The sequence below is a fragment of the Macaca nemestrina genome, chromosome 8 (genome assembly GCF_043159975.1).
Source record: "Macaca nemestrina isolate mMacNem1 chromosome 8, mMacNem.hap1, whole genome shotgun sequence".
NCBI classification, from domain to species: domain Eukaryota; kingdom Metazoa; phylum Chordata; class Mammalia; order Primates; family Cercopithecidae; genus Macaca; species Macaca nemestrina.
Window position 1 is genome coordinate 149,349,496 of NC_092132.1, and position 24,185 is coordinate 149,373,680.

The 24,185-nt window shown below is 37.4% G+C and overlaps 1 protein-coding gene and 1 long non-coding RNA gene across 3 annotated transcripts in view; both read left to right on the forward strand.

Moving 5' to 3' along the window:
• The window catches only part of LOC139355625 (CUB and Sushi multiple domains 1), a 2,038,620-nt gene that overhangs the window by 198,987 nt on the left and 1,815,448 nt on the right, over positions 1 to 24,185 (forward strand). The window lies entirely within an intron of this gene.
• The window catches only part of LOC139355948 (uncharacterized), a 52,707-nt gene continuing 30,182 nt past the window's right edge, over positions 1,661 to 24,185 (forward strand). The window contains exon 1 of the long non-coding RNA XR_011607301.1: positions 1,661 to 15,718. This is a non-coding gene — a long non-coding RNA (uncharacterized lncRNA). The remainder of the gene's footprint in view (positions 15,719 to 24,185) is intronic.

The following is a 24,185-nucleotide window of genomic DNA, read 5'->3' on the forward strand; positions in this document are numbered from 1 at the left end:
ACTATAATAAAAAATGCCTCTTCTGTGTTATTTGAGAGAATAGGTTCTATTTTTTTCCAGCCTAAAACAAATATATAGATTAGGCCCTGTAAATATGAAGGAAAACTAAATCATGATCATCTATTGTGCTGCAATTAATTTTTAGTTACTCATAATTACTCCATGATCAAGGACATTTAAGGTTAAAGAAATTGGTACCTGCCTGATCTGTTATATTTCTAAGATAAAATAAAAAATTGTGTATGCCAGTGCCTATATTATATTTTCCTCTTGGATGTTTGAATGCCAAATTATACAATGGCTTAATGGCATGCATATATATATATGTATATATATGTATATGTATACATATGTATATGTATATATATGTGCAATACATATATATGCATGATATATGTGTGATATATAAATGCATATACACATATGTATATATACACATATTCCATATAGATATATAATTTGCATCCCTTTTTAATCATATTGCACTCTATATGAACCTAAATGTGCTGGCAGAGAGCACAAAAGAAGTGGGTGGGAAGGTTTGTTGGGGAGCCCTGTTAAAATTTAGCTTTGGAAGCACTTGGTTACTTTAAATATTGCAAGTGTGCCTGGAATTCATGGTACAGAGTGACAAAACATCCTGTAGTAATGGGCGTCAGTGTAATTGAATGCAGCTTCTTGGCAGCGCTTCCTAGAATTGTTCCTTTTGGTTCTGGACCCATTGATGATAAATTGAATGTCCCATATAATTACAAAAGATTAGAAAACAGTCTAAAAGAGTGCCATAAGAGACTCTATTCAACAGTTTCTTGCATGGAGCTGCTGACAACTTGTTGAGTGTGGTGTATGGCTGAATGGGTGCGTGATCACCCAAAGCACAGACAGCAACCACAACTGCCGAAGAAACAGGAATAGAAAATTAAGGATATTCAAAACAGCTGATGAGTTCAAAGATAGACTGATTTGCTGTACCACTGCTGAATATTGAGTAGACATGAAAAGACTAAATGTCTCTGGAATTGAAACTGGAATTGAAACTGAGTTTTATTTTTTAAAGCAAATTACTTGTTGCTACTGGACTATTTTAAGAATTTTAGAACTCTTAGGGACCATGCGCCTTTCTAGGGGTGTAGTTAGGACGTGTTTGCTTGTTTTATCACTGTATTATTTCCAGTTCTATACATTTAGTCTCTAGTTTTGTGTCTGGCTAACTGTGTTTATTTCATAAATACCTATGGGAAAGAATAAAATAAGGAAGGAGATTCTGTTACAAAATACAGAGGAAGGGATCTGTAGAAAGAAAGAATTAAAGTTAAAATTAAAACCAGGCAGTCAATCTTAGCTAAGAATGTCACCACTTTTCTAGTGAGATAGGATTTAGGATTAACCTTTGAGACACACACTATAAAGGACACTTGTATAACCAATCTTGTATTTAAAAAAAATACAAAATAAACTAAATTAATCTACCCTTTCAAATAAGATGAACCAAGTCTTGCTTAAACGCAAGCTAAAATTTTTTTTTTTTAAGTGTATCTGTTAGAATTTTGTAGGTCAATGTCGGAGAATGCCACCCAAACGGGATTAAATTCAAAGTGAAATGTTTAGCACAGGATGCTAATGAAGGAAATTGAAGTTCTGCGTCAGGAAATACTTGGCTTCCACAGTGGTACCAGATCCTGGTCTCTCCTTCCATGTCTTCACTAGCCTTCTGTGTTGGTCCCATTTTTAAGTAAGCTCAACCCTCATGTTGGTAACATTGCTGCTTAAGGTCCTGCTTCAGATTTCCTCAGGTTAGTTTCTAGCCAAAAAGGGACAAAACATTTTTCCGGTGGCTCCTACACAAATTGAGGGGATTGGATTGTTTATTATTCTTTGAGCCGGGGCACTGTGGTGAGAAAATTACGTTCACTTTTCAAGATCACAAGCTTTATAGACCAAGGGATGGGGTCCCACCCCCAACACACAAATTTCCAGGGAGTCAAAGGGCGGAATTGGAAAGAAAATCGGAAAACATTCTCAAAGAAGGGAGTAAAAACAAGTCCACACCAAGAAGCAGTAAGAAAGCCTGGTGGGGAAAGAAGCCCACCTTCGTGAAGGTCCATGGCCATGACAGGGAGAGCCACTGCAATCCCAGGCACGTTCCTTCTGCCTCCTCCTCCTTCCACCCACCTCTCTCCTCAAGACCAGTGTTCTGTTTTCTTGGCTTATCTCAATGTGTTTGTTTCTTCTTTCACTTAAAAGTTTCTCTCTGTCTCTCTCTCTGTACTTACTAGCCTGTGTTTCCCATATTCTGACTTCACGTAAAACATTGGCATACAGTTTCTCATTGCCAGTTTCTAATTTCTGTAAAGTTAATTGTAGATGGAGTAGAAGACTGCAAATGTTGCAAAGATATACCAGTCATCTGGAAGAATTTCTTAGGAAACAAGTTGATCTTAATGGGATGTAGAGATAAACCTCTGTGTGTGTGTGTGTGTGTGTGTGTGTGTGTATGTGTGTGTGTGTGTGTTTAGGAGGAACTTATCTCCTCCTGATTGTAAAGAACTGATTATTGATCTCAGATTGACCCAAACTAACATGGGCAATATCTTGGGTGTTGATTAAATTTAATCTTGCTGGGGCTACAGAGGTTATTGACCTTTAACTGAACATGTCATTGGGTTGATCATTTCAGATGGTAAAACTCTTCCAGTTTAAACTAAAAGTAGATACTCTTTTTATTTGTTTGTACGTTTAATTTTTCTTTTCAACTCTTTAGGTTCAAGAGGTTCATATGCAGGTTTGTTACATGGGTAAATTGGGTGACATGGGTTGTTATACAGATTTTTTACTCAGGTAATCAGCATAATATCCAATAGTCAGTTTCTCATTCCACACCCTCCTCCTGCCCTCCACCTTCAAGTAGGCCCCAGTGTCTGCTGTTCCCTTCTTTGTGTCCATGTGTACTCAGTGTTTAACTCCCACTTATAAGTGAGAACGTGCAGTATTTGGTTTTCTGTTCTTGTGTTAATTTGGTTATGATAGTGGTCTCCAGCTTCATTCATGTTGTTGTAAAGGACATGATTTTGTTCTTTTTCATGGCTGTAGTAATCCATGGTGTATATGTACCACATTTTCTTTATCCAGTGCACCACTGATGGGCATCTAGATTGATTCCATGTCTTTGCTATTGTGAATAATGCTGCAATGAACATACATATGCATGTGCATTTATGGTAGAATGAGTTATATTCCTTTGTGTATAATTCCAACAACAGGATTGCTGTGTTGAATGGTAGGTCTGTCTTACGTTCTTTGAGAAATTGCCAAACTGCTTTCCACAATGGCTGAACTGATTTACATTCCTACCAGTAGTGTGTAAGTGTTCCCTTTTCTCTGCAACCTTACCAGCATATTTTTTGACTCTTTAACAATAATCATTTGGACTGGCGTGAGATGGTATCTCATTGTGGTTTTGATTTGCCTTTCCCTAATGATTAGTGATACCGAGCATTTTTTTCATATGCTTGTTGGCCATGTGTGTGTCCTCTTTTGAGAAATATCATGTCCTTTGCCCATTTTTTAAGGGTATTTTTTGCTTTTTGCTTGTTAAGTCCCTTATAGATTATGGATGTTAGAACTTTGTCTAATGCATAGTTTGCAAATATATTTTACCATCCTTTAGGTTGTCTGTTCACTCTCTTGATAGTTTAGTTTGCAGTGTAGAAGTTTTTAGTCTAATTAGGTCCCACTTGTCAATTTTTACTTTTGTCTCAGTTGCTTTTGGAGTCTGCCGGCCCTAGATCCAAAATGGCATTTCCTATATTTCCTTCTAGTGTTTTTATAGTTTAGGTTTTCCATTTAAGTCTTTAATTCATGTTGTATTGATTATCTTACATGGCAAAAGGTAGGAATTTAGTTTCAGTCTTCTGCATGTGGCTAGCCATTTATCCTAGCACCATTTATTGAATAGGGGAGTCCTTTCCTTGTTTCTTTTGGCTGGCTTTGTAAAATATCAGATGGTTATAGAAATGTGGCTTTATTTCTGGGTTCTCTAACCTGTTCCATTAGTCTATGTGTCTGTTTTTGTACCAGTACTGTGCTGTTTTAGTTACTACAGCTTGGTTGTATAGTTTAAAGTCTGATTATGTGAATGCTTCAAGCTTTGTTATTCTAACTTAGGATTGCCTTAGCTGTTCAGTCTCTTTTGGTTCTGAATAAATTTTAGAATAGTTTTTTTCTAGTTCTGTGAAAAATGTCATCGGTAGTTTGAAAGAAATAGCCTTGAATCTATAAATTGCTTTGGGAAGTATGGCTATTTATTTTAACAATATTGATTCTTCCTGTACATGAGCATGGAATGTTTTTCCATTTTGTGTTATCTCTGATTTCTTTCAGCAGTGTTTTGTAATTCTCATGGTAGAGATATTTCACCTTCCTGGTTATCTGTATTCCTAGTTATCTTATTCTTTTTATGGCTATTTTGAATGTGTTGTGCTCTCAGATTTGGCTCTCAGCTTGGATGTGCTAGAATATTCTTATTATGTTGAAATGTATGTGTTTGTCTTGTTTGTCCAAAAGAACTGAATGTTGGATATCACAAGTGATAGAGCTTTGTATTTTCCCACAAAACTCATCGAATGTTTTCTTTCTAGAATTCTCTGAAGAGTCACATATAATCCTGGATTTCTTTTCATCACTTTAACTTGGCCTCCATTGAGTTGGACATGAAGGGAAGAGAAATAGCACCTTTAAGATACATTTTTAGGGTACATTTTTCTCTGGCAGAACAGATCTGATGGCTACTACTAAATTCTATTACTTAGGCACTTCTGTAAAATAAAAGAGTACTAAACGAAATTAAGTTAGACTTGTTTTCCATAAACAAAAAAGCAAGAACCAAAATGGCATCTCTTCCGAAATTACACAGTGATAACTTGAAACATTTACTACATGAACTATGTTGGGAGCATAGCTATACAATCAACCTTTATCTTTTACAGGATCATAAATAAGTGCATTCTGGGACATGGTAAATTCTGACATAAAGCTAGTATGCCAGCATTCAACAATGCAACACAAACTTCCCCACACTGGAATGAGGAAAACAGTTTATTCCCATACCTAGGGTGCCAGACTGTGAGCAAAAGCTTTGGTGGTAGATCCCAGGTAGATGCACAGTCAAAATTATATAGGTGGGATGGCGTTAGCATTTATTCATTGCAAACCAGGTGCCAGGCATTTAAATGTGTTATTTTGTAAACTCTATGGATACACACCACTATCAATATTGGATATGAGAGCACGGGTAAAAATCACCCAGAGCCAGACAGCTACATAGACACAGAGCTGAAATTCACACTTGACTGTCTATAGTTTACTGCTTTTAAACCACAAATTTTGTTGTATATGTTTGGTCTTAGAAAGACCAGGGAAAAACAGCATTATAATTTAGATCTTCTTCATATATGAAAAACAGTGGTGGGATAGCTTTGTAACTTCTTTACATTAACTACAAATAATATTAATTGAATATGTTCTAAGTACCAGCTATTCATCTGAACATATAATACTGTATAATCATTTTCACTTAACTCTTACAAGAATCCCGAGAGGTAGCTTTCTCATGATGACCTTTTCCGGATGGTGATTCTGAGGTCCCAAGAAGTTAAATAATTTGTGGAGCAAGGAGTGAGACCCCAGTAGTCAGATTTCAAGGCCGGGAGTCCTAACCATGCATTTAAAGTGCTATCTGATCTCAGTTAACATCAGAACCCTCCGTCTACAGTCTGTCCTTCTCATACGCTGCCAACCTCCAACACTTGACAACTCTGGGTATGTGCCTGCCCTGGATTCGGGAAGGAGCAGGGAGAATTTATATGTCACAAATTTAAAATGTATAAAATGTTTCAAATGCAGATGTCATGTTTAAACGTGATAGTTTCCCTTTTAATGTTGAGCAAATGGAGGCCCCAATATCGCCGTGCTATCAGTAATTAGATCTAATATTAGAAATTACCAGTAATTAGAAGTGGTGACTGCTCTTTCTACTTCCTTGCACATTGCCACACACGGAGGGCTATCCAGCCTTCAGTAGTATACCAACAACATTGCCTTAAAAACATTAAGATTTAAAAAGTGCCTTTCAAATGAAGTGCTAGCTAAACTGTTTTTTATTTCTTAGTATTTCACTTAAATAATTACTATTTTCTTGGAATTATTCATAATCTGAATTATGTAGACCTCAGTCTTTTAGGATTAATTGCCAAATCTATGCATGCTTGAAGTTTGAGGCAAAAGAAACATGTGTTAAGAAAAAGAAAGCATAATGGGCTATTTTCAAAAATTTTTCTTGCGTGTTGAAAACCAGAGAGAGCAGAATTTTGTAAGAACGTATTTAGATTGGATTCAGGCTCAGATCAGAGAGAGAGACTCAAACATCATCTTACGAATGTTGATGCCTCAAATGCCACACTGCTGTATTTTAAATGTTCGCTAAATATAAGCATCTTGTCTAAAAGCAGAAAACTGCCAACCACCATTTACATCTCATTGCCAATAAAATAAAATGAGGTGTCTGTGGTGTTCAACAGAGAATCAGCAGTATACATGATGAATGCTGGAGATGCCACATTAGAAGTGATTATTCATTTATTGATTTACTTGACCAATGTGTTTTCTGCCCCTGCCATTGTAGTCTCAACTGTTGTAAAATATTATAGCCAAATTCACACTTTTAAAATGAACCTGGTTGTAGGAGTGTTTACTTCTAGAACAAAGAAGAAAGAAAAAAATATAGCCCTAAATGGGTATTTTTTAACCCCTTAGTGAATTGAATTGGTGAAATAAGATTCTTGCTTAACAGGCAAGATGGTAGAGCAGGTGGGTTGTCAGGGCTCATAAGTCGTTGTTAAAATCCATTTTTAGAAGCAAACAGGATATTTATTTTTTTCTGTCTTGCACATCTGCACAACAGCCATTTTATTAGTATTTTTATAATTTATATACAAATGTTGGCTATTCTATTCCTCAGGAATCTCCTGCCGCTGCTGGGTGAGCTGCACTAACCCGGCTCTGATGTAGGATGTCTTTCCCATAATGTTGTAAACTTTAATTCAGGGGCATGACTGAGGGAGGGTTCAGTCTTTGATGCTGTCACTGTTTGGGTTAAAATCTAGGCCCTTTTGTGTCTTAGGATCATGAAGAAACACGTGAATCATTTCCAAGAGACAGTTTCCCCATTTAAAGAGTCAGAGCAACATTTCTGTCTTATAAGGTTCCCGGGAGAATAAAAATGCTATTATTTTTATGATGAACTGATAGCAAGATGTGCTCTATTATAAAGGATGATCCTCCCTTCCTTTCTCCTTTCTTCGTTATGTCAGTTTGTATTTTTCTCTGAAAGCAAAATCTGGGACTCTGAGTCTCTGTGTGAGCTGAGGTTCTCAGAGCCCCCTGAAGCCAGATGACTTCTCAAAGTGGTGCAGGACTGTGGAGATGGATGTGAATCACAGCATATCAGGCAACCAAGCTCTCTGGTGCTATCTAGGGTAGTCAGATTTCTAAGTCTCTGCTGGTCTCGAGCTCCAAAGCTTAACAAAGGGCTGCGTGAGCTAATGGTGATCTAACCAAGTGTGGGGGCCTTTTGGTATCTAAGAGATTCTGGACTGAGGTACCTCTTCCACACCAGCTCTGAGACCATCTCCAGACCATCAGCCTAAGAGCAAAGTCTTCCACCCATGCTTTGTACCCCAGTAACTAGCCCAGTGTGCCCCATTATGAAAATTGCCTGTGTCAATGTTGACCTCCTCATGACTACTCTAGAGTAACAGGCCTGAGCTGGTGCAATCTTCCAGGAGCAGCAGAATGGATCAGGCTAGGAGTCATATTCAACAAAGCTGTGGAAACAAGTTATCTTTTCCACATGGTTTAAAAATTCTCCTGAAAGAAGAAAGAAGGCACTCATGACCCAGAGAGATTCCTTCTTGCCTGATAGTTATATAAATATCCACTTCTAATAATTCAGTGCCCAGAACTGATTTCAGAATTTCCAATATCAGTTAAAACTTGAGGACTTCCATTTCAGTATTGCATATTTTACCACTTATGAGCCTAATTTAGTCATCTTTACAAACGTAAATTTTCAGTGCTGTCAGTATGAGATTCGCTCAAGGGCTGGAGTAGACCTCGGCAATTTTAGTTTTAATGGCATCATATCCTTCTAGTCTCCCTGCCAACCCACAATGCCATGCTGAGATTCTTCTTTTCGTGTTATATGAAGAGATAATTGTGTTTAAGATCTTTGCAGATATAACTTTATTTAAATCTCTTATTAACATTCCAAGACATTACCTACATTCTATTCCACTAGGTCCTTCTGAATTTGCAAAAATCTTTACCCTTCTTTTAATAGAGGCATATGGATATTTAAGACCAATGGCGAAAAAGGAAATGTGAGAATAAGTGAAATAATTATAAAGAAAACAAATTGTGTCAGGTAGAAAAAAACTAGACATTAAAGGGACTGCCTCCTCTCATCCAGTGAAGATATTTGGTCTATGTAAAACAGCCGTTAAAATTTCAATGCAAGTGTTATTTTAATCATGGGTTCAAATTTTTAAAAAATACATATAAGTTCGTTCTTTTGTAATTGCTTCGGTTGCAGGGTAGCACAGTTCATTAAATGACCCTACAGGGAGAATTTTCCTGGACAGAATGCTACACGCTTTTCTATTTGAGTTGGGAGCCGAACATTTAGTTACAGAAGTATAGGAAGGTAAAGCCAGTTTATTTGGGCTTGACTTTTCCAGTTACAGTAGGCCACAATGTTCAAGTCAAAATATTCATTTTGTAAAAACAAACTTCTACTTGAGTACACAAATATGAATCAGGCAACTGATTTATTCCATGTATCCGTGACTATCTTATAATGTCAAGACATAGAGAACCAAATCCTATGACAATCCCTCAAAAATACGTTAAAGTTTACAAATTATCTTATACACGTGTTTTCAACCATAATGTTCACCAATCACAGTGATTAATTGTAGCAATCCACCTCATCCAATCTGTGGGAACTTTTAAGCTCTTTTAACTTCATCTTGAGCCAACTTTTATTCATGGTCAAGTTCAATGTGTGGAAATATGTCACAGAAGCAGACAAAGTATTCGCTTTAGAGGACTGTTGTGGCCAGTGCAAGAATGTCTTCCTTGGGCTGGCTGATGCCTTGTATCAAAGCCTCCACAGTTACAAATGAAGCATCACCAGGTGGATGATCTACTAGAGATAAAACATGCTTGCAGTTTCCACTCAAGTTTGGAAGCTGAAAAACTGACACCCTTCTGAGTGCAGGCTTCAGGCTGGCTTCAGCCTGTTCGTGACAAGAGCTCCCTGGAGCAGGAGGCCAAGTGAAAAAAGAGGTACAGCGTTGTGAAACTGCAAACCCACACATTTGAACAATTCATAGCTGGGTTTTACTTAGAACCAGGGAAAGCCATGTAATTTGCATAAACATTTTGATGTTTTTCTTTACTATTTAATGACAACACTCATAGTTTAATCTTGGATACATTGTTCTGAACAGGGCAGCAGATTACCAAAGCCAAAGCACGGAATTGAGAGTGCAGGAGTCAGAATGTAGTTCCAGCTGGAACAGCCACTGTGCAGCTCCCTCCCAGCCTCTGATTAGGAGGCTCTGGCACTGAGGGTCTTGGGCCACTCTGGCTGGAGGACACTTTAACCTTGTGTTGTTTCGAGTGCATTAATTACCATCTTGATTTCCTCTTCTGTCAATGGGCATCATCATATTTTCCACCAAATGCAATTCTTACTTACATAATGCCTAATGTTAAGTGTATTTCAACTATCTACAAAATTTCAGGTGGGTTGGGGAGATGAATTTGCTGATTACATATGACATATTAACTCTGACTCAGTATCTATGGACTGAATTCATTTTACACTCATTTATTGGTTTATGAAAGATCAGTGTTTATAGGGTTAATGCTACAATTTCCAGACATGACCATCTGGCTCTCACATTTGACCCGATTCTTTATAAACTGAAGCTGTGTTTTTATTTTTTTTATTTTTTATTTTTTGAGTGTCTTTAAAAACATTGTTTTATAAGAATCCAAATATGGCACTTTTCTGCCTCCAAAAAACATGTACATCATAAAGCTTTTAGCATTTATTTAAAAAATAGCTTGAGTAGTGCTTTCTAAATTTAAATTGGTGGACCATGTGAAAATACATATAATCAGGAATCTTGGAAACTGCTATTAACTAGAAAATAATAGAGCCAAAATTCATGTATTTTCATTTTTTGGATTCAAATTAAAGAGACAAAGATAAAATACTCATCTGCAGAAGTATGAGTCACAGAGTTATATTGTACGAAAATATACAGTAAAAAATAGCTGTACATGCACAGTTTATTTTCAATACCTACAAAGAATGTGAAATGTAGGTGTTTCTAAGCTCAGTGGTACAGAACTAAAATGTCTTGGAGCATATTTATGGTTTTGCTATGGATAGACCAAAATCTACAATTCTGATCCTTAAAAAAGATTTCTTTAAAGTGTTCAAATTCTATATGTAATGAAAATAAAACTGTGGCGTATTTTGTAAAGTTTTATTTTTTAATTGACCTACATAATTGTACATATTTATGGGGTATAATCTGTAGTTTTAATACTTAGATACATTGTGTTATGATCAAATCAAGGTAATTAGCATATCCATCATCCCGAAGATTTATTTTTGGTAAGGATATTCAAAACCCTCTCTTATAGCTATTTTGAGATATACAATCCATTATTAAGTATAGTCACCCTACTGTGCAGAGCAGTAGAACTCTTTCTTATCTAACTGCAACTTTGTACCCATTGAGCAACATCTGTCCCCTTCCTCCTCCCTACTGTAATGTCTTTTTAAAAGGTAGAGCCTAGCTGCTTGTGCCACTGTAATTTGAAATAATTGGTGTTTAGTGGGCTATAATTTTGGACTGAGAAAGGTACATAAATAGAGGCAAGAGAGGAAATTCTGGAGAAATGAAATCAGTGTATTTTATTATTTGTATGTTTTTTGTTTTGTTTTTTTTGCAAAGAGCTTTTTGTAAGTCTTGATTTTTATTCACTAGCTGGGTATCTGGTATAAGTCACTCCATATTCCTGACTCTCGATATGTAAACTGAAATATGGAACCGTCATTGTGAAACATGTTTTACTGGCCTGGGTGAGAAGCTGCATGACCATTATTCCTCACATATTAATTGCCGTGATTAAGAATGGTTACCATATAGTAAGCATTTCTAGTATGCCCAGAAATGTGCATATACACTCCATCACCTGAATTCTCCATGACCAATACCATTTTACGGTTGAATACATTGAAGACACTTGATTAAGCACAGGACCACAAATTAAAGTACAACAATAGACCAAAGACAAGATTTGAAATAAGATCTAATTGACCCACAAAACTGAAACTTTTGTTGTTCTATTGGCCTTATGATTTTTAAGTCTCTCTTGTATGTGATCTGTTTCTAAAAGACTGGCCTCTGAGATTATGTTGCCTCGGGCTAAACATCAGATAAGGTGACAGTGAGTTATTTATAAATCTAACAATAAGCATTCGTGGATGGGGGGAAGATAAATGGCTATAGAGAAGACAGGGATCTAGAAAGGGATCTGTTTCATGCATGGTTGTAAACCGAGTGTGAACCCGTGTGTTTTGTACGGGAAAGTTTGTTCTCACTGATGCTGATCTACTGCAGGAGGGCGTTTCCTCCTCATGCTTAGCCATTGCGCCTCACCACATACTGCCCTTCAGCCTTGCCTTTCTTGCAGAGACATATTTGCTGGGTTGGGGGCAAAGCACAGGCACTGTGTGGGATTGCAGGTGACACCTGCGCTCATCCCTGAAAGAAAAGGCCCCACCAGAAGATGGGAGTGCGTTTTAATAAGACGGCGGGACGCAGAAAGGAAAATCAGATTCAGCAGCAGGAAAGCCTGTTTGCAGGTGGTAATTACCCTATTTAGGGTAAGACACTGACCTTTGATAGATAATGACAAAGACCAGGACATTGCTTAAGCCTTATAATGCCTTATGCTTTTAAAAAATAATTACAATAAGGAATGAATTAACAGCTTTTACAGTGACCTGGATGAGATTGGAGACTATTAAGTGAAGTAACTCAGGAATGGAAAACAAACATTGTATGTTCTCACTGATATGTGCGAGCTAAGCTATGAGGACGCAAAGGCCTAAGAATGATGCAGTGGATTTGGGGGACTTGGAGGGGAAGAGTGGGAAGGGGTTGAGTGATAAAGGACAACATACGTGGTGCGGTGTATACTGCTCGGGTGATGGGTGCACCAGGATCTCACAAATCACTGCTGAAGAACTTGTTCGTGTAACCAAATACCACCTGTACCCCAATAACTTATGGAGAAAATAAATAATAATTACAATAGGATCTTGGGCACAAATCAAGGCAGGTTCATTTCTCTTTTCTTCAGATAAGAGGTTAAGAGGGAGAGAGATGGTAGGTAGGTAGGTGGTTCGATCGATGGATTGGAATGAACTGCCTTGAGTTCCACTGATTTTTAAATCACCCCTGCTTAATGTCATAATTAGTTCTAGATAATGCAGTAGAGCCGAAGTCCCATTATATTGCTCAGGAAAGGAGACAAAGGCTGGGCTCAGAAAGCATGCCAATCTGCACACCTTCAGGGCAGTCATAAATAAAGGTTTTGTTTGTTTGCATTTTTACACATAATTCCCTATCATAGGTGCACTAAGTTCTCAAAGATGCTGAAGGTCTGGCCAGTGATGCTACAAGTCTGACTGTAATAAATGTTCATGAAATACAAAACGCCGGGTGTATCATATTCAACAGACATCCTGAAGTAAGTGCCCCATGAGGGTCTCAGAATTGGATGGCTTGTCGCTTCCGTTGTTTGTGAAAGAGTAGAGGAAAGAATGTTTGCTGAAAAGCCAAGAATTTATTTAACAGTCGGTTGGCAGAAGTAAGATGTATTTATTTTCTTATTGGAGGGAAAAAAAAAAAAAAGCAAGGCCCCAAAGCAGTAAGCCTGGGGAGCAGTTGCTCTTGTTGTTTGGAAGTGGAAGATGCTGCTTTGTGGACTTCCAGGCCCAGGAATCCCCCGGGTCGTCATTGCCAAAAGGGCTCTGGCATCAGCAAACCGCAATTAGCAGGATTTATTTCTTATTTACACTTTCCTTTGGTTTTATACATTCATGTCTGGATTTTTCAGTGATGAAATGTTGCAATAGAGACTATTTATAAAAATGCTAAACCCAGCTTGCCAGTGAAGCCTGAGAAATGCTGGAGGCGTACAGCTAATGCTTCCTGTGTTCCTTTGAACTAAACATGATATCCGTTTTGTTCTTGACATTTATAACCCTTGGTTAATGTTCCTTTTCTCTAACTGCATTGGGTTTAGGACTCTGCATAGGGAAATAAGAAAAAATAAATTAATGAGCTTCATTAAATATACATTGTGGTGAGTTTTCTCTTTCACAGTGGTAATGTTGCTGCTAGTAATAAAGTTTTAAAGGGCTTATGAACTCTTCTGTAAGAAATTATCCTTTGAGCCAGTTCGAGTTAGTTTCCCTTGATTTTTTAAAAATAAACATAACGTGAAATGTTGGTAAACTCCCTATACCTGTAAAGGATTCAGAAGTAATGTCAGTTTCTACAGGAGGCTGTGCAATGTTAACGATATTAATCAGACCAGTTAGCATATGCTTGCCACCACTGGAAAATATTTTAAACCGAAGACTTCAGTTAATTCCCTAGGAGGAGTTCTAAAATTGTAAACAATAATAGCAGTTTTAAGATGAGTATGCGGCCTCTCGTAAGGACTCTGTACGTATAGGTGTCGATTCCTTGAAATGTTGATTAAGATATATCAGTCTGGTCATTGCATACCTATACTGTTACACACCCACCTGTCAATTCTTTCTAAACATTCTCAACATTGTTATTTAAAACCCACAGGAAAAGCAGGTTGCTTCCATATATTGTAAATGTTAATAATTTCCTTTCTCCTAACTACATAGTATAGTAGTTCCTGAAAGTAAATACTATCTGACTTTTGATCATTGCGTCTCATCTGCTATTCTAAATAGCCCTAATGAAGTGTCTATTATGTTCTTCTACACAAACCACTATGAGAGCTTTTAATCCTAAAGATCAACACTATGAAACTGGCATAATCCCACGGAAAGCATTTCTGATTTGCACAATGCTAGTCAGGTTTATTTGACTCAGATCTAGACCCACTCCCATGAAGGTCAGAGGGTCAATAGTAGTGATAGAAGTAGGATCTGCACGTGACCTCCCTCTCATGGAATTTGCAGGTTGATCTTCCTAGCAGGAAATATTATTGATCTATAAAGTTATGATTTGTTGTATGCTTATACCGTGCCACTTACAGTGCAAACTACTTCTTGTGCACTATCTCATATGCAGAAAATACATTAGAATTCCTGGAAAAAGTCCAGGCACTTCAAATTACCACAGGAGCTCTAGAATCGATAAATTGCAAGGAGTGCAAAGAAAATTAAGTTTTGTGGAAAAATGATCAAAACAATGGAGATATTATAGGCCACAGATGGTATGATCAAATAGCTCTGACCTTTTTATTTGCAAAATTACATGACCAGCCCATGTGCCACAGTTTGCTGATGTCCGATATAGATTATTCATTAATAATTGCAAATCTGAATATTTTCATAAGTAATTTTAATGAATGGAAATTTTTGATATATTTACATGTTATACTTAATGTATATTAATTGATACATAAACTATATATGTATATACTGACCCTAATTTAAAAATATTGCCCACATATGCCTGTGTGCTTATGTGTCTGAATTTTAACTCTCCACTACCATCTAGAACAGGAATATATTTAAGAAGTTGCCATGATGAAACCAAAAGCTTAACTATATGTAAAATGAATTTGCCACACATCTCAACAACAACCGTATTATAGGGAGTAGCCCTTTGACATGGAATAGGTAGTTATTTGAGGATTTATTTCAGTGTGTCAGAAGTCAAGTGCATAAAAGTCTGAAACACCCCATGCTTCCCTGGTCATCTTTACTCTTTGACTTCTTTTTTGTGTAGATACATCGGCGTGTATTGCATTTTGAAACACACATGTATTAGGTTGGTGCAAAAGTAACTGGTTTCACCATTGAAAACGATGGCAAAACCGCAATCCCTTCTGTTCCAACCGAATACAGTGTTTTAAAAGCAAATCCTCTAAAAACAATCAAAGTATATGTACGTTCTTACTACACATTTAGGACTAGTTGATAACGAACAACAACTCTGTACTGCTTTTAAAAAATGCTATGTTTCAGGCATATACTGGGATGATTGTTTTATTTTTAAATCTGATCTGATAGGAGTCTAGGCACACATCTGTCCCTAACAATTGTGACCTAATAGAGAGTGTTCTTTTGAGACATCCCCTTGCCACATCTCTCTCTCTCTCCATCATCCCCAAGCTTAAAACCAGACATCTCATCTACCAAAGGCACTCTCTCATTTACTAGTCCCAGCTTTCTGGTTTCGTCCACCTGCTGAGTCAATTAGACTTAATCGTTTCTCTCACTGCCTTGCCTCCTGCTTCAGAGAGGATGCTCTGCTTCTCAGTATGGTTTAGCTCTCTTTGGTAAAACAACAACCACAAGGTAAAACAGGAAGTTTGAATGGACTGTTTTTAATTATCCGTCTCAATGTGGAGTTCACTGTGAATATATCGTCTGGCACATCATTATCAAGGACTGATCTAAATAAAGTGTTTTCAGTAGGATACAGGCTGGAGTTAACCATGAACCACATAGGAACTTCACCAGGTAGAAATCAGTCACCTGTTTTATAAGGATCGGCTAAATTGAGATTGACAAATAATTGCTAGCTTACAATTTGACAAACACCAGTGCCTTTAATCTTCTCAGTAACTTTGTGGAAGTGTTATGATCTCATTTTAAAGATGGAGATAAGCAGAAAACAGTAAAATAATTTACAGAAGCTCCAGAGTCAGAAATCAGTAAGAATTAAAATTTAAATTGGCTCTAAAATATTCCTTGTATTTTCACAACTTTTTCTAAAATATAACTGAGTGTAATATGTGGCATTTTGCAACAAAATTAAAATTGGAATCAAGCCAGTGTTCTGAATCTCCACCTGGTTTGCCTCCCTGTGGTAAAGAATCCTGACTTGTGTCTGTTCACAACCACCCTATTTAAATATTTTCTATGTGATAGTACCTGGGGGTATCATTGAACATGGAGCTTTATGCAGAAGTGCAGAACAATGCAGTCCACAGTGGAATTTTGCAGAAATATGGTGCCACCATTCCTATGGGGCCCTGCGACCCTGTTGGTTCCTAATCACAACTCGGCTTCTTGTTCTCTGAGCCCTATAGTGCTGCCTGATATAACAGGAGGATCATAAGAATTCTCTAGAGGCACCATAAGAATAATCTGAGTTAACATACAATAGATAAAGTAGTAGCACTGTGCAATTGCTCAAAACTTAGTGGCAATATTATATTTTCATATCAATATTAAAACTAGCCGCAAGTAATATTATATACATGCTGCTAGTTTAAGTTTTCAGAAGGGTCTCAAAATAAACTCCATGTTTCTCTATATTTAGGCCTTTGTGAAAATACTCCTAGAGTGACTATGGCAATGGGTTCTCTTCTAAGCTCATGTGGTCGCCTCGTCTCTTCTTCACCTTGGTGTTGTGGATCATCTGTGATGGTCCTGGCAATCTGGGCTGGTACCTGCTTCTTAGAATCTGAGAAGCAAACGCTGATTTCATAGAATCATCGTATCTGTAATTTGTCAAACTGTCCTCACGTCCTGAATTTTTGTCCTGGCATTTCTGAAGATAGTGTTCCCTCCATCTCATTTAACATTGGTCATGGACTCCAGCTGCCTTGACTAACTCGGGATGGCTGCTGGGTGCCACTCCCTAACCTGTCCTCTCTCTGCCTTTTCTGTCCTATGGTATATTACATTGAAGAAATATTTCCTACCAATATTAAGGGGAACTTTTTGATTGGGTTTAATGCTTAAGAAGACCCCTCCCCAGCACATCCACACGAGGGAGCAGACTCTTGGATGGTAGGACACATTCTGGAGATGTCCCATCACCACATGGGCCATGACACCCACTGCCTTGGTCCAGCAGTCTTTCCTCCTAAACAGCATAAGTTGATGATTTTTAAAAGTGTCCTCTCAAGTTGTCTTTTATTTAACATTGATTAGTTGCTTAAAATATCTTTTTTATTCTGTCTTTCATAAAGAAATCATATTTGTTATCCTTGGTCCTTCTGATAAGAACCCCTGAATTCTTACAAGGAAAATGATTGTGCTTATTTTGTACCCTTCCAATATCTTAATTTCTAACTGAAGTCAATAAGCACAGGCTTTATTTAGATTGTTTATTTTATTCTGTACTTCATAGAAGTTTATAAACTCTAAAGACGATCTTTGAATAACACTTTTCTATTAAAAAAATTGTAGTGGTCCTTCCATCTATTCACTGCTGTATATCACCTTGATTCCTCTGAAGACTTTATACTCGATCTGATTTAATCATTCCAGTTTTTCTATGATTGATCCTCAAACTCTTTCCTATTTTAGTGATATGTCCTACAATCAAAAAAAATAATCAAATTCTTGTTGGTGTTGAGAATAGGAGAATTACTGCATGGTTTCCTGGGGAAAATTCTGTTTACACATATTAAATTTTTCCTTCTGTTGCTCTTTAGTACATTTTAAATTTTTCCTTCTGTTGATCTTATATATCTCAATTTACTATTGTTGATATATTAGTCCATTCTCACACTGCTATAAAGAAATACCTGAGGCTGGGTAATTTTGTAAGGAAAAGGGGTTTAATTGGCTCAAGGTTTTGCAGGCTGTACAGAGAGCATCATGCTGGAAGCTGTCTGGCTTCTGCGGAGGTCTCAGGTGACTTTCAATCATGGCAGAAGGTGAAGAGGGAATCAACACTTCACATGCCTGGGGTAGGAGGAAGAGAAAGAGTGAGTGGGGGTTGGGGAATAGGTGCTGCATGCTTTTTAAACAAGATCTCCTCGGAAGTCTATTATGACAGCAGCCAACAAAGGCATGGCGCTAAGCCATTCATGGAGGATTCACCCCCATGAGCCAATACTTCCACCACCTCCGACATTGGAGATTACAACTGAACATGAGGTTTGGGTGGGGAAATGGATCCAAACCACATCAGTTGATTAACTCCCAAATTTATTGTTGGTATTAATTCTGTATTATCAGAATGTCTGTATGTCTTCCTGGATGTAATGATATTCTTTTTTATAAAGTACTTTAAGTTAGTTCATATATGTAAATAAATATCAAACATATTACCCTAAGTGGCATTGTGTGAGGACTATACTTATTACCATAATTTACATTTATGTGCTGATGTTTCCAACTGGAGGGTGGGATTCAATAATATGGTTCTCCGATCTTACTCATGGCTTTCCTTCAGTTTTGAGAGACCTGCCCTCAATTACTATGACTTGCTCAGGAAAGGAAGATTCAAACTACACTGTTAATTTAACATTGCCCCATTCACAAATGCTGTCTGTTTAAAAAGAATTTTTTTCTTTTTTTTGAGACGGAGTCTCACTCTGTCACCCAGGCTGGTATGCAGTGGCACGATATTGGCTCACAGCCACCTCCACCTCCTGGGTTCAAGTGAACCCTCTCCTGTCTCAGCTCCTGAGTAGCTGGGATTTACAGGTGTCTACCACCATGCCCAGCTAATTTTTTGTATTTTTAGTAGAAACGGAGTTTCTCCATGTTGGGCAGGCTAGTCTTGAACTACTGACCTCAGGTGAACCACCCACCTCAGCCTCAAAGTACTGGGATTACAGGCGTGTGAGCCACTGCACCCAGCCAAGAGTAGGATTTTTGTGTTAGAAAATATATTTAAGTTTGGGCGCTGGTGAGTTTCAAAAGTAATTCACACAATTTTTTATCATTTTTATATCTTTTCTATATTGGGAGTTTATGACATGGCATGCAGAATGATAATACTGTTTCCTTAATATGATTATATCAGTATTTAAGAGAAAGGGGTAATGTTCATCATAAGAGTGGTGCTTATATACTAGCGTAGCAAAGCCTGACTATAAAGGTTACACAGACACAGTGCAATGCTCATTCAATAATGCAAAAGCAAATGACAAAGATTCCTAAGGAACCCTTGGTATCTCCTGATACAGACGAGAAAGGAGGATTGAATGTGAAAGTAAAAGTAACTTTCTTTCAACAGAATCATAAAAACTGGTTGAGGAAGCAATCCAAGAGGATTCTTTATCCATGAACACAAAGAATCTCTGTGCTGTTCTGGGCTACACAGGCCTCCCCCAAACAGCAAGAGGTTAGTAAACCAACTATTCCAGAAACAAGGAGCTATTGGGATTTTCTGGTCAGTTTCTGCTTTCCTGAAACCAAAAAGCCATCAGTTAGCTTAGAAGGCAGAACTGCAAGTTTATAAAAATCAAAATGTTAGCTTGGTACAGATTGAGTGGCCCTAATCTATAATTCCACAATCTGAATGCTCCAAAGTTGGAAACTTTTTGAGCGCTGACATGTCATTCAAAGGAAAGGCTGGAAGGAAATGCTCACGGGAACTTTCAGATTTCTGATGCTTTATTTTTCATGAGCGACACTCAGCTGGTTATGTATATGCAAATATTCCCAAATCTGAAAAACATCTGAAATCTAAAATACTTCTGGTGGCAAACATTTCAGGTAAGAGATATTCAACCTGTATGAGCATTTCTTGTTAATTGGTTCTAGAAGTAATACACATGTATCTTTAAATGCCCCATGTTTTATGTTCCAGCAATGTTGCAGGGATAAAGTATTTTAAGAATCCCAGTTTCTTATATTATCATTAATAACAGGATTAAATCTACATTTTATGGATTGATTCAGAAACAGACACACATATCAAACTTACAAAATGTTATTATCCAAAATTAGATGAGGACCGCAACCCTGGAAGACTGATCTGTTAACCAAGAGATTCTTCCAGGATCTGAATCCACTTCATCTGAATTCAAGCCTCAAACTTAACTTAATGCACGTACTTTCACAGATACGTTTTTATGGCTTCTTTTCTATACATTCAGATTCCACATCTTTACGTTTTCCTTTATGATAAAAATACTAAGAGAAATTTTTAAGTATAAAAATTCTTTGATATTTTTTCAATATACCTTAAGATATATGTAACTGCTAAAAACTTTTTTCAACCATGCTGTAATGCCAGATCCTGTGAATATGTTATATTACGTTTTGCTGCATGACCAGATGACTCTGAGAATATAATTAAAGCTATAGGCCTTAAAATAGGGAGATCATCCTGGATTATCAGGATGGACCCAACCTAACCACTCAAAGGCAAGTCCTCAAAGGCAGAGAACTTTCTTGGAATGGGGTCAGAAAAAAATCAAGGCTAGAAGAAGCAGAAAGGTGACCTGAAGGAGAGATTTGATGTGTAGAGGACTGGATCACTGTTGCTGGCTTCTAGGATGGAGGAGTGTGAGGATTTAAGGAACCCAGACTGCTTCTGGGAACAGGGAATGATGCATGGACATTAGCCGGAAAGAAAAGGACTTCAGCCCTCTACCACCACAAGGAACTGGATTCTGCTCTCAATGGACCCAAATGAGCCTCGAAGCCTGTTCTCCGCCAAGCCTCCAGGAAGAAATACAGCCGGTGGATACCTGGTTTTAGCCCAGTGAGACCGACGTAGGTCTTTTAACCTGCAGAGCAGTGCAATGAGACATGGGTCTTGTTTTAAGCCAGTATGTTTGTGATCATTGTTGCAGCAATTATCACAAGATCCTTGGGATGGGCTAGAGTAGCAGCTCAGGGATGGAGTCTGGAGGCTCCCTTCACGCCCACTGCATTGAGCACAGACTCCTTCGTGGATTAAAACCACAGTGGAAAAGGTATTGTTGATGGAAATAAAAACAAATTTTGGGAACATTAGGGATGTGGAAAGTCAACAACTTGCTCTATGAAATGAAAGCCATCCAATCTCTCATACAGACTTCCTCCTCTAGCCTGATATGCTGGACACAGGGGACCACGGGTAAAGTTTTTACTTGGCGTATGTTTTAATTTGAATGCGTAGAAATCATGTCAATCAGGAATTTATGGACGTTTCAACATTTAATTACTCAATACTTTAACATTCCAAGTCTTTTCAGGATTTCTTTCCTTAGGGTGGAAAATGCCTAGCGGCAAACTAATAACTTCTAAATGAATCACTAATGCAGCGTCACTGGGCACTCTCACAATGGAGCTTCGCACAGAGGATGTGTATTTAAAGTAATGTTTTGATTTGGATTTGAGATTTTTAAAATGGAATGCAAGCTTCTCTGTAGTAGCAATGCAATTTCCCTGAAGAGGGCCCAAATCCTGGTGTTCTTTTTAATCGACTTATTTATTGTCAGCTGGGAAAAACTTTAATAGAATTAGATGTGGTACAGAACATTGGTATTAGAACCTTGGAATTACAGAAAGTAGACTGATTTCCTCATCCAGCTCTGCCTCTTGAAAATTGCTGATTTTAGGCAAAGTGGCCTCCATTTCTGGCCCTCAGTCTTCTCTCTCTAATGTGTGTTGACACTGACTCGTATCTTTACCAATTTTAAAATGAGGTTATATGTTCTGTTGTTGAGTGCTCTGAGTTACTTACAAATCTTGAATATTAACTCCTGATATACAGTTTGTAAATTTGCTTTCTTAATCTGTAAGTTGCCTTTTCATTTTGTTGATTATTTCCTTTGCTGTGCAGAACCTTTTTAGTGTGATGTAGTCTCATTTATTTATTGTTTCTTTTGTAGCCTGAATTTTTGGTGTGATATATGGGAAATCATTGTCAAGGCCAGTGTTGAGGAGCATTTCCCCTGTGTATTCTTCTGGGAGTTTCATGGTTTCAGGTCTTATGTTTAGGTTTCTTATTCATTTTGAGTTGATTGTGTGTGGTATAAAGGACCAGTTTCATTCTTTTACATGTGAAAATCTGGTTTTCCTAGCACCGTTTTTTGACAAGATTATTCTTTCCCCATTGTGTCCTTTTTGTACCCTTGTTGAAAATTAGTTGACCATATATGCTTGGATTTATTTCAGCTCTCTGTTCTGTTCCACTGGTCCATGTGCCTTTTCTTATGCCAATGCCATAGTGTTTTGATTACTATAACTTTGTCCTAGAACTTTAAATCAAGAAGTGTAATGCCTTCAACTTTTCTTTTCTCAAAATTGCTTTGGCTATTTGAGGTCTTCTGTAGTTCCAAACACATTCTAGAAATTTAAAAACAAATTCTGTGAAGAATGCCATTGGGATTTCGATAAGAATTAGGAACTATATATATATGTATATGAATATATATTGCTTAATTACATATTATATATATGTATTTATATGTACATATATAGTTCATAATTATATATTCCCATATACATATATATTTCCTAATTTTATATATGAGGAATACATATGTGAATATGTATATAGGAATATATATAGTAATTTATAAATACATAGGGATATGTATTCAATCTATATGTTGCTTCTAGTACTGTGGGTATTGTAACAATGTTAAGTATTTTGATCTATGAGCATGAAATATCTTTTCATGCATTTGTGTCCTCTTTGATTTATTTCCTCAATGGGAGAAAGGAACTAGAGTAACAGAATAGTGTCTTTCTGTAAAAAGGGAGGGAGAGTTTCTGTCCAGCTTTTGCTTTTGAGAGTAAAATAACTTGTTATTGTTCTTATTTTTAATCCCAATTATCGATCATGAGAATTCATGATTTTTATTAAAGGAAAAAATGATGTTAGCGGTGGGACGCATATATTCCTTATTTTTTTATATTATTATTATTTTTGGAGACGGAGTCTGGCTCTGTGGCCCAGGCTGGAGTGAGTGGCTGATCCCGGCTCACTGCAAGCTCCGCCTCCCGGGTTCCCGTCATTCTCCTGCCTCCGCCTCCCGAGTAGCTGGGACTACAGGCGCCGCCACCTCGCCCGGCTGATTTTTTATATATTTTTTTTAGTAGAAACTGGGTTTCACCATGTTGGCCAGGATGGTCTCGATCTGACCTCGTGATTCGCCCACCTTGACCTCCCAAAGTACTGGGATTACAGGCGTGAGCCACCGTGCCTGGCTGGGAGGCATATATTCTTTAAGAGAACATAATAACAAGAAGATAAGCTTTTTAAAATGTCAAGTAGAAAATGCTAAACGTGGCAATTCGCATTGTAAGAGGCAAGGGGAGGGGCAGCAGGCTGTGACGTGAGTTACCCGGTTTGGACTTCGCTTGGTTCCCGACCTCCTACTCACGTGCAGCTCCACAAATCCATCAGCCTTTCCAAGCCTCACTTTTCTTTTTCAACAGATGAAATTTAGATCAGAAATTATCTTAGAATGTTCATTAATTTACAATGCTTATTTTGCAACATTGGTAAAATCTCTGTTTGGCGAGGTAGGTATTTTTACTGCAAAAGAAAATATTCTGAGTATTTCATAATTTTTTTCAAATATTATAAATACATAGGTATTTATTTTCATAAGTGAGCTTCAGATAATACATTATTCTAAAGTTTTCCCAAAATGCCAAGAATAGTAAAATTGCACTTGGCTGCTCCTCATGCATAATTCCCTCACTGAATAAAACATGGTAAGTATTAGTAGTAAACAGTAATAGCAGTAACTTATTAATAACACTAAGATTCCTTCAGTTGTACTTTCAGGCACTCGATTTGTTCTGGCTGCCCTTTCAAGTGCTTTTATATGCATCGTTTCATTTCATCTTATCTATAAAGCTCTGAGGTGTGTGTGGTGTCATTAGCCACGTCTTACAAAACTGAAATCAAGAAAGGTGAAATCAATGGTCAAGGTCACAGAGCAAGTAGATTTGAACCAGATCTGTCCATCTGCAAGCCCCCAGCTGTTAACTGTTTGCCTCACAAATTCTAAATGATAGTCCCCATGATGACTTTGTGTAGTACCTTTACAGTTATGTGTATTGGTCTCTTCTTCACATGAAATTACAGTTTAGTCACAAGTTAATTTATTTACCTGACTTTTAG